This window comes from Pan paniscus, chromosome 3 (assembly GCF_029289425.2).
Source record: "Pan paniscus chromosome 3, NHGRI_mPanPan1-v2.0_pri, whole genome shotgun sequence".
Lineage (NCBI taxonomy): Eukaryota > Metazoa > Chordata > Mammalia > Primates > Hominidae > Pan > Pan paniscus.
The window spans coordinates 66,977,381-66,988,402 of NC_073252.2; the positions used below are offsets into that span (position 1 = coordinate 66,977,381).

Consider the following 11,022-nt stretch of genomic DNA (forward strand, 5'->3'; position numbering starts at 1 on the left):
GAGAGTTTGCAGGAGAAAGATTGGCAGGAGAGATTCTTCAATCTCTCTGTAGTGTTGGCTCAGCTGGCTGATAGGGAAACTCCGAACACTGACAGGCATATTACCATGAGGCACAAAATAAAAAATTCTGAAGGAGGTCAGAAGAAATAAGGAATCAGACACACGCAAATGACATAACAAAAAAAGTACGTGGATGTTTCTAGGAGCTTTATTCACAATTGTGACAACTTTGAAGCAACCTAGACATCCTTCAGTAGGTAAATGGATAAATAAACTGTGGTACATCCAGACAATGGAATATTATTCAGGGCTAAAGATAAATGTGCTGTCAAACCAGAAAAGACAGAGGAAAAATAAATGTGTATTATTAAGTGAAAGAAGTGAATCCGAAAATGTTATGTACTGTTTGGCTCCAATTATGTGACATTCTGGTAAAAGTAAAAATATGGAGATATTAAAAAGTAAGTCGTGGCCAGAAGTTAGGGGAGTGGGTGTGGGGAAGGATAAATGGAAAAATTAAAGAGGATTTTTAAGGTAGTGAAAACACTCTAAATGATACTATAATAATGGGAACATGACTTACTAACATTTGTCTAAAACCCATAGAATCTACAACATCAGGAGTGAATAATGTAAACTATGGACATTGAGTGATGATGTGTCAAATGAGGTTCATCAATTGCAAATGCAATACTTTGATGGAGGATGTTGATAATAGGGAAGGCTATGCATGTGTGAGGCCAAGAGATATGGGATATGTATCTACTTTTCTCTTAATTCTGCTGTGAAACAAAAACTGCTCTAAGAAATAAAGTCTTAAAAAATGTATTCATATAGCATCATTATCTCCCAATGGGTAAGTAAGTACACTCTTGCTCTGCAAAAACAGAGAAGCAGATATTGTACATCACATGAAATGCATAAGCCCCTAACTTTTTTGCTTTTGTGTCTGTCATAAATTTGTACTGTCCCACTGGAATTCATTCTCTATAGATGGGATTCAAATCAGAAAAAATAACAATATAAAAATATAAAAGAACAGGGATTGCAATATACTTTTGTATATATCATCTATTATCGGCAAAAGAAAATACCTATTCTGTTCTAAGTTTAGTGTTGAATTTTGAATAGTGGAGAAAAACAGAAAATGAAGGCAGCCCTTACTGACAAATATTCCACGGAAATAAACCTGAGATGCTACAATATGGCAATTACATTGATATAATAGACAATAAAGCCACTGTAACAAATCCCGGGAGTTTCAAGAGGAGGGAGGAACACCCTGTTATCATGGAAGGATTCACTTCATGTGAAATTCGTTGAGTCTTATGGGCTGTGTGTTGAGATTTTGTTATTTTAATATAGCTAGGTTCTTTTTTTTTTTTTTGGAAGTCTTAAAATGTTATCTCATGTTTTATTTGAGATTTTTTTTTGTTTTTTCTTTTTTACAAATTGACACTGTACAAAGAGCTTAAATGGCCAGTTAAACTACTGCCTTAAAATCGTTGGCTTTAAGTAACAGAGGTAAAATTTCAATTCACATCAGAGCTTTCTAAAATGGCAATAGTACAAGCATATGACTTTCTCTAGTATCCAAAACCTGTTCTGGCTCTCCCTTGGCTGGAAAACAAGACAGCCTTCTAAAGCTGCCCTAATGTCCTAAAATTCTTTGAAAGAAGTTGGTGTACTTCATTCCCTTGCTTACCTTGGTAACACTGGACTAAACAGAAAATGAAGCAAATTCAGTCAATAGTAACTTAAACAGTACTAAGTTAGCTCTGGACTTAGAAGGTTTGGTAAAGTTGATGACATTCAGAATAAGGTTCTCAGAAGAAAAGCAGTTTTCCAAAAATAGGCTAAAAAGCCTATATTAAAGAAAAAATGCCAAGAGTGAACTGAATACTTAAGTTTATCTGTTCCTAGAAGACTATGAACAACACAATGGGAGCTGAAACACTACATATAATTTAGAATGCATTCTCCCAGAGCAAGTTTATAAGGTTTATAGAATAGTAATGGCCTTTCTAAATTTTCACTTGATGTTTAAAATTTTATAAGTTATTTATTATGTCATCAAATTAAGCCAATTCCATTAACTATGTACAAGTAGGAATAACTTCAGAAATGCTTTGAAAAAGGACGACAGACCTATAGACATGAAAATCTTTGCAAAGCTCATTTCCAAATCTCTCAAATCTCAATTCCTCTTAAAATAAGACTAACCACATGTTCAGCCATTCCATCTTATTCAAGTTTAGCATTACGACAGAAATCTTAAAGGGCTGCATTGTTGCTAAACACTGTCAATATTTCTTATATGCACCATTTAGACTATACCTTACTTTTTTTAACTTCCCTTATAATATTAAAATAATGAATAAATATGGTCCTTTAGTTAAGGTACTCTACCTTATCTTAAGTGAAATATAAAATAAGGTAGTTTTATTAATTTCTTACTACAATTGGCTTAAAACCTATTTACCAAATATGAAATAGTAAACTTTTAAGTTTTACCCAGAAAGCAGAAGTATTCTGATCCACTCCTAATGTCTACATAAAATATTTCATCATTTTAGTTCAGTTTATGACATTTTTTGGACTAGTATTAATGTTGTACCTCAGAAAAAATCCAATCAACCAATTACAGAAAGTATGCTTAATTGCTAACCTTTTGAAAGGGGCAAACAAAATTATTTACGAAAACCTAAAATAATCTGATTAACAATTGATGCTGAAAAGGTCATCAAAAACTGAGGAATAATAAATGTAGTTTTCCTGTATTTTGCCTACTATTAATGGAAAACAGAATGGCAAAATTTCTAAATGGAATATGTTAAAAGTACAAGAACCGAAAACACTGTAACATTTCCTTTGCTTTATGACAGAAACATTTTCTAGGATGAAAACAGTGACATGTAGTTTTAGAGAATCTGAAATTTCTACATTTAAGAATGGAATTAAAATTCAACGTAAGGGGAAAACAGCAAAATATAGCTAGTGGTATCCAAACTTTAAATAAAACCTCAAAGGTAAGGATGGCTGCTGTTTTGTTCCAGTCATTGTGTCACAAAATGTTGGCTGTGTCATAAGTTATCTCCTGTGCTTTCTATCAACCGAGGGCTGCTGAAGTACAAGACATTTCTCTGTAAAGGAATTGACATTGAATTCCTTTGTAAATTCAATCTCAGTTGAAGTGTCGAGCAAGGCGGGCAGATCTATAATCAGCACAAAGTTGTACGAAGGAGTGAAGTATATTCTTGTCCAAATTAGCAAGTTGTTCTCCTGAACAGACTTGCTTTAAATCATCTGGGGCAACTACCAGAAGATTGCAAAGAGCATGCAGAGTATCAAAAAGATGTAATACCATTGGAATCTTGAAGTCTTTGGCACACTTCCTATATTCAGCTACATCGCAAATTGCCAACATGCCACCCATATAACTGTAGGAATATTGTTGAAGATGCTCATAGATAAGTCGATGAAAACGTACTCCAAGTTCCATCAAAACTGTATCCACATTCTTCCCATCCATGGAATTTTTAATCTTCTCCACTTGTTTTCTTACATAAGCACAGACTTTTACACAGGCATTAGTATATTGAATCAAAACATTGTTTTCATCTTCTGGCTTAAAATCTGTTTTCTTTTGTTCTGCAGCCAAAATATGCTTCATCTGTCCAATCATACAATTTAATGTCCTATCAATGCCAGTATCCAATTTCATCTCCATTTGTTCAATTATTCCTTTTTTCTTCTGAAGGCATTCAGATAACTTAGGAGAAGAGCTTATTAGTGGCATAAGGTGATCATTAAACTGTTTGTCAAAAAGATGAAAAATAGTATTGGCCTGTTGCACAACATCCAAAAAATAAAGATTTGCATTCCTAGAATCTGAAGAGGGAATTCCAGCAAGTCCTGTTTCCAAAGCATAATCAATATGCTCAATACATAAAAATTCCACGAGAAGGTAAAAATTCTGAAGGCATTCCCTGGCAAGTCAGAAGGATCAGAGAGCCTATGACATCTTTCAAAGGCTTGTCGGGTTTCTTGTAAAAGATTAACCACCACTTCTTGGGATAGAAAAGTTTCCCCATAAGTATCCATACTTGGCCCAAGTGGTAAGTTGGTGTGTTGTCTAATTCTCTCCTTCAAATCTTGAATACCTCCTGTGCCAATGGATCTCTTCTGATGGTTTTTCGAATCATAATAGCGCTGTAGGATCATAGCACTTCTGCTTTTCAAATATCTAGTCTCCACCTCAACATAGTTCTCCAAATAGGAAATGAATATGGATTTGATAAGCTTAGACAAGAAAGTCTGATAACATTTTGAATAAGTTTAGCCGGGACTATTTCTGGGTTACTGAAGATATCTCCAACTCGTTTGTTCACTCGTTGACAGAGTATTGCAGCATCTTCAAATATATCATTTCTCAAATAAGCACCCACCTTGCACTGCTTTGTATAAACATCAACACAAAGGGAATAACCCTTAAAATGAAGTAAAACTGCTGCTACTTCTCTCATTCTGGAGATTTCACCTCTTCTTTGAGCAGTGGTAAACTCCTGAATCAGCTGGCATTCTAATCATGGTATTTACTTGCAATTTTCGACTTAACTTCTGAAAATCTATCAAAAGGTAACTCTTGGGCAATTAGGTGCAACTTCTGAATGATGTCTGCTGCTTCCTTTATCTTTTCAGAATTTGTAAAAACATCAGATTTCAATTCTCCATCCAGAAACTCATTAAAGTATTTCATCAGTTTCTGAGCCTGCACTGCCCGTTGTCTGGGTGTGTTTACCCCCTCTAACTGGTCTCCAAGGTGAGAGACTTTAGTTGCTACATAGCTAATGTGCTCATCTAGTTCTTGGAAATGTTGGAAGAAAACCTGATTGCTTTTCTGCAGCTCTTGTACCTTCTTGGCAAATTCCTTGGCTTCTTTCTGACATTGTTGCTCTAGTTTCTCTCCTTTGAATCCTTTCATCCATTATCTGGAGTTCCTGAATATGATTTACAAATTCTTCCAATAATCTTTTAGGATCAAAAGCTTCAGGTCCACCTCTAGAGCCTCCTCCTGGGGTTCTCCATACAAGACGTTCAATATATTCATCTGCCACAAAAGCCTCCTCGAAGAGCTCGGCCATCGTAGCCATCCCGGCCGGCTGAGAGGCTCGCCCCGCACTGGATGCCGTCTCCGCGTCACATGCTGCGCCTCAGAGGCGCGGCGCACAGGTGTCCCAGGCGGGGCGGGAGAGCGGACATGAAGCGAAGCCGCAAACGCCTGTCAGCTGCCTCCCGGTGCCGCCCGCGCAGCTCCTAGGTTCTTTTTAAGAGGTGTTTTAAAGGTGTTTCACTTTATACTAGAATAACACAAAGAAAATATTAAGAAGATTTAACAAGAATAAAATCATAATTAATTACAGACATATCAGTGTCTGAGAAGATGATGTGTAGAAAACTGATTTGAGCAGGAATAGTCTGTATTACAGTTTCCTGATATGATTTTCTCGGTAACTGGGAGAACTAGACAGAAGATAAAGGTAATAGGGTTTAAGAGTAGAAAGAAAAAAAGTATATATATTTTCTGGAGAGAAAGTAAGCAGCTTGGTTATATAATTTATTCATAAGTCATCAGTTCAAAAATATTAAATTATATAAATTAATAATCGATTCATAATTTAGAGAGTCATTGTCATTCTTATAATGTGGACAGAGTAAAGACTGTCAACTTTTCATTACCCATTGTTTAAAGCCCACTGGAATTTTAGTTCATGTTTTGGGCATTGATCAAAAGATTCTGACTTTGATTTCCTTGTTCTGTAGAGTTAAATTATTTAGACTCTATTTTCATCTTAAAGGAAAGCCTCAAACACTCATAGGAATCTTGCAAGATTGCCCTCTAGTACTATTTTGTTTATCCTTATCCATCCTTGGATGTATCTTGGTTAGAAGTGAAATAAAAAATATTTCAGAACTCCCTGTACCTAGTGTATTAGTACTTCAATAATAGCACACAGGGCAAAATTTTAGAGATGGCACTTATGTTCTCAGCAATTTGATAATTTATTACACCTTTAGGTCTATTCCAATTTTTCAGTTGTAAAGTTTTAAAAATGACATTAAGTAGAAGGTTTATTTTCATTGGTGGAAAAAAAATAATAACCTTCAGACTTTTGTGACTGGTAAGGTTGCAGAGCAACACTATAGATGTTTATAAAAGTAGAAATGGCATAGCACTTCACCAATAGAAGTGCTGATACAAGTGGGAATGAGACATGCTACAGAAGAATATACTGCGTGGCTTTTTATGTACAAAAGAGCCATTATTGAATTTTTAGAAAATTGTTAATATTTTAAAATTATTAATAGTTTTAATAATAGATTGTTAATATTAATGATTAATATTAATAATATTGAATAAAATCCATTGTTATTTCATATTAAAAATACTATTTATCAATATTAGTGTCATTTAAAGTAATAAAATTATTAATAATAAATTTTTTTAAACACGAGAATATTTTCTGACTGAGCAAACAATAGAATACAATAAAATACAGTTTAAAATATAGCTTAAATAAAGTGAAATGAAATAATAGAGTAGGGTGAGAGGTGAAATTACAGATAACTCAAAACTCATGATTAATATCAAAGTATATCAACATTTGAGATCTAAGGAAGAGAAACCATTTTGGAATAAATTCTGATTAAAGCTTGGCAGAAAACTGGGATAAGATAGTGAAAGAGTTAAAAATATACCACCCTGGCACATTGACTGTTATGAAATAAAGGCACTTGAAAAATGGCAAGCACAAAAAGATCATGCTGACCTCTTTTCTGTTTTCTAAAAGCAGAAGGTGAAATTCCTGCGTGAAAGCCACTCTCCCTATACGAGAAAGAAGGCAACATCCTTATCTTCAAGGACAAGAAGTCAAGGCTCAGGGCTGAGACAACACTGCACAGACCTTGTTAGAATAACTCATCTTTTCAGTCTCTCACATAATTTAGTTGCCTCTTCACAGCATACTACTCTGTGTCCAATTCAGTAAACAGTACCCTTAACTTCTTCTTTGGTCTTCACTTCTTTATGAAGGCTTCCATGCCACATAAAACTTGTATTACATAAGTGTGTATGCATTTCTCCTGTTGGTCTGTCTTATGTCAATTTAATTCTCAAGCCCAGCCAAAAGAAACCCTAAAGGGGAAGCTCGCCTACAATAGCCTTTCCTTCTGAGCTCATTTGGCAGCAGCTAATTAGGATATTGCCTTATCTGTTCTCTATCTGCCCCCAGCTCCAACAGGCTGAGAAAGTGAAACTCTTAGTCCTGGTTACTGCAGAAAGGGGAAATAGAGGATGAACTGGGAATGGTGCAATTCATAGAGAAATTCAACTTAATAAAGGGCTAAACAGTCACGTGTACACAAGAAACAAACAGGTACTATGAATTAATTGATTCAAGCATAAGACAAGAGGGAGTCACAGAAACTGCGAATTAGAAAAGAATACAGTTGGTCACTGAAGGCATTTAAATTTAAAGGAAAATAATTACGAGGTTCAAAACAGACAAACAAATGAAAAACAACAATAACAAAATGTGTATCTGTGGCCAGATAAATTCCATGGGCCACCAATTAGTTTCTTCTTTATTAAAAAGACAGAATAAGTCATAGACAAGACGAGCACCTGGCTTTATAAATGAATTAATGTAGTAAATATACTGAAGGAAAGCATATGCCAGTAATAGAAAGAATAAAAATCAAACAAAAATTTAAGTCAGAGAGGCAAGTATTTGTAAAGGCTAGCCAATTTCCTAACTCTATGGGAGAGGTAACTACAAAAATTATTCCTAAAACCTGATTTTTCTCAGGCCTGGAAAATTTGCAGGTTCCTAAAGTTTAAAGCACATTTTAGGAAACGCTGTGTAACACAGGATGTCCTATTATCTACAATGTCTACTCTTAAATTTCTGTTTAAGAACAGGAACATTCTTACAGTGTTCCCAGCTTGTAGAACATAAGAATACTCTATCACCACTGTCTCTTCGTCTTTAAAGCTGCACCCTCTCAATTTCATAATGCCTTACCAGTTACTGCCTTTTCTTGCCTTCATTGAGACCACTCATGTCCTGCCTGTATCTGCTGTCTTGGTCAGATATAGTTATTCTAAGTTCTTTGACCTACACCATGGTCTCATACTTCTCCATGTAGCTCATAAGTTCTGTCCACCAAGAAGAGTTGGAGCCCCAAGTAACTATAACCCAGAACCATGCTGTCCAGGATATACTGCTTTAATTCACATTGATATTGTATCAAGTTGGACCAGTAATTTTTATATGTGGAAAGACCTTCCATCTCATGTGTTTCCACTGAAGTAGAAGGATTATTTTGATTTTTTTAATGACAATATTTTTCCCAAGGCTTTTTAAGTGTTGCACTGTATGATAAATATCCAACATTTGGTTATCTGTCACACAGAGAACAAAAATGTGAACACAGAGAATAATAACATTGCAATCTTCATTCAGGAGATACAAGAAATAGATACTTTCTCACCCTAATTCCCCTTATAAAATACTAATCCTGAGCCAGAAGTAAAGGGAAACACCTTTTTATTCAATGTGCAACCAAAGTTTAGATTTAGGTTGCACTGGATTTCTTTTTTTGTTTTGAACTGGATATTTTAATGCCAAATTGAATATTCTCATTATACTCCAAATTGATTGCATTATATAATCTTCTGGGGAATCCAGTGAGGGTAAAGACAAGGAGCCAAGAAAGTCATTTGCTAGATGACAACCTATAGCAAGATTCTTTCACCTGATTTAAAGGAATAAGAGTTTGTCAGTAGATCATATATGTGGCATTATTTGTAAGTGAATTTGATTCTATTATTTAAAATAGAATTAAGGTACACAAATGAGAGAAGAGCATTATAATCATAATAATATATTAGCTATAATAAATGATATGTTATTTTTAGTGGAATTAGGAGAATTTTGAAGAAGAAGGAATTATCAGGAGATATAGCTTTGCCTACCTGTAAAAAGTAATTTGCATGTGCCCAAAGCAATAATATTTAGAACTTATTGGAAGTCAGTTGAGTTCTTGATAGAAATGGCGTTTTAAGTACAGTTTTCCAGAAGGTTGTTTGTGATTTCTAAAATAAATGTTAACAAGATCTATCAAAATACTATTTTGTATATCGTTTTTATTGAAATCATATGCTTTCCAAGCACGTGGATCTATCTGCCTGGCTATCTATCTATCTATCTATCTATGCCAATTAATCAGAGAGATTTTTCTTAGTTGTTATTTGCTTGACTATAACTTTCAAATAAAATGCCCACATTTCCATGGTTATGGACAGAAAATATCCTGCTTTCTTTATGCTGTGTCATCTAATCCTTAGCTGAGATAAGTGTTTAAAATACATATTTCTTCGTTATCCTTCTTATTTCTTATTTCTGGTTTGTTCCTCATTATGCTATCCTTTCCTATTTTCCGCTTTCTTCCAAATAAAACTTCAAATTTCAATTCCAAACTTATCTTAAACTTTATTTATTTATTTATTTTTGCTTTACCTAGCAGTATTTAGTTCAATTCTAAGTGTCAGTCATACAAACTTTTATTCAGTGGGCTATAGATGATCTGAAGACTCAAGACTTGAGTCTGTAATGGAAAAGTTTAAGGCAAGAATTCTTAGATGAAAAAGATCAAAAGAACTAAAACATTATTTATAATTTATGAATTATTACCCATCCACTTCAAAAACAATTCAGAATGAACTGACTTTATTGAAATAAAATTTGAAATTCTTCATTTATGTTCCTTGTGAAAAAAGATAAAATTCCCTTTGACAAATATTATACAATAATAGGTCATTGTAGAAAGTGTGCAAAAGTAAGAGGTGATACCTTTAAGAAGTTCTTTTGCGTTTATCTGTATTGAAACTTCTCCTTGTTGACCTTCAAAGAAGCCATAATCAACTCTGGAATTGGACTGCTTCCATTTGAATACTGATTTCTCCCCACAATAGTTGCATTCAATTGGGCAAGATACTATTTCAGTGTCAATTTCATCACTTTTAAAATGGTAATAATTGTATTAAACTAGGTCATAGTGTTGTAGAGAGAATTAAATAAGTTAGTACATATTAACTTAAAAGAGTGTATGGTAGTTAATAATTACATAATAAGTAATAAAATTGGCCGGGCACAGTGGTTCACGCCTGTAATCCCAGCACTTTGGGAGGCTGAGGCAGGTGAATCACATGGTCAGAAGTTCGAGACCAGCCTGACCAACATGGTGAAACCCTGTCTCTACTAAAAATACAAAAAAATAGATGGGCATAATGGTGGGCACCTGTGATCCCAGCTACTTGGGAGGCTGAGGCAGGAGAATCACTTGAACCCGGGAGGCAGAGGTTGCAGGGAGCTGAGATTGCACCACTGCACTCCAGCCCTGGCGACAGAGTGAGACTCTGTCTCAAAAAAAAAAAAGTAATATCATTATTGTTGGGGTTATTTTTCAAAAATTTTAAAATAATTCAATTGTTCATATCATTTATAAATTGGCTGATTCTAGAGAACAAATTTATTACATTTTTAAAATTCATAATTGTATTAGGGTTCTCAAGAAAGATAGAACTAATAGGATATATATATCCTATTATATATATAGATAGATTATATATATCCTATTTTATATATATATATATATATATATCCTGTATATATGGGAGTTTATTAGGAGTATTAACTCACAGGATCACAAGGTCCCACAACAGACCATCTGCAAGCTGAGGAACAGAGAAGCCAGTCTGAGTCTCAAAGCTGAAGAACTTGGAGTCCTATGTTTGAAGGCAAGAAGCATCCAGCAAGGGAGAAAGATGTAGGCTGGGAGGCTACGCCAGTTTTGTCTTTTCACGTTTTTCTGCCTGCTTTGTATTTGCTGGCAGCTTATTAGATGGTGCCCACCCAGATTAAGGGTGGGCCTGTCTTTCCCAGCCCACTGACCCAAATG

At 34.6% G+C, this 11,022-nt stretch overlaps 1 pseudogene; it reads right to left on the reverse strand.

Annotated features, from left to right (window-relative positions):
* Positions 1 to 2,417: 2,417 nt before the first annotated feature.
* LOC100986513 (exocyst complex component 5-like) lies at positions 2,418 to 5,228 on the reverse strand (annotated as a pseudogene).
* Between the last annotated feature and the right edge of the window lie 5,794 nt (positions 5,229 to 11,022).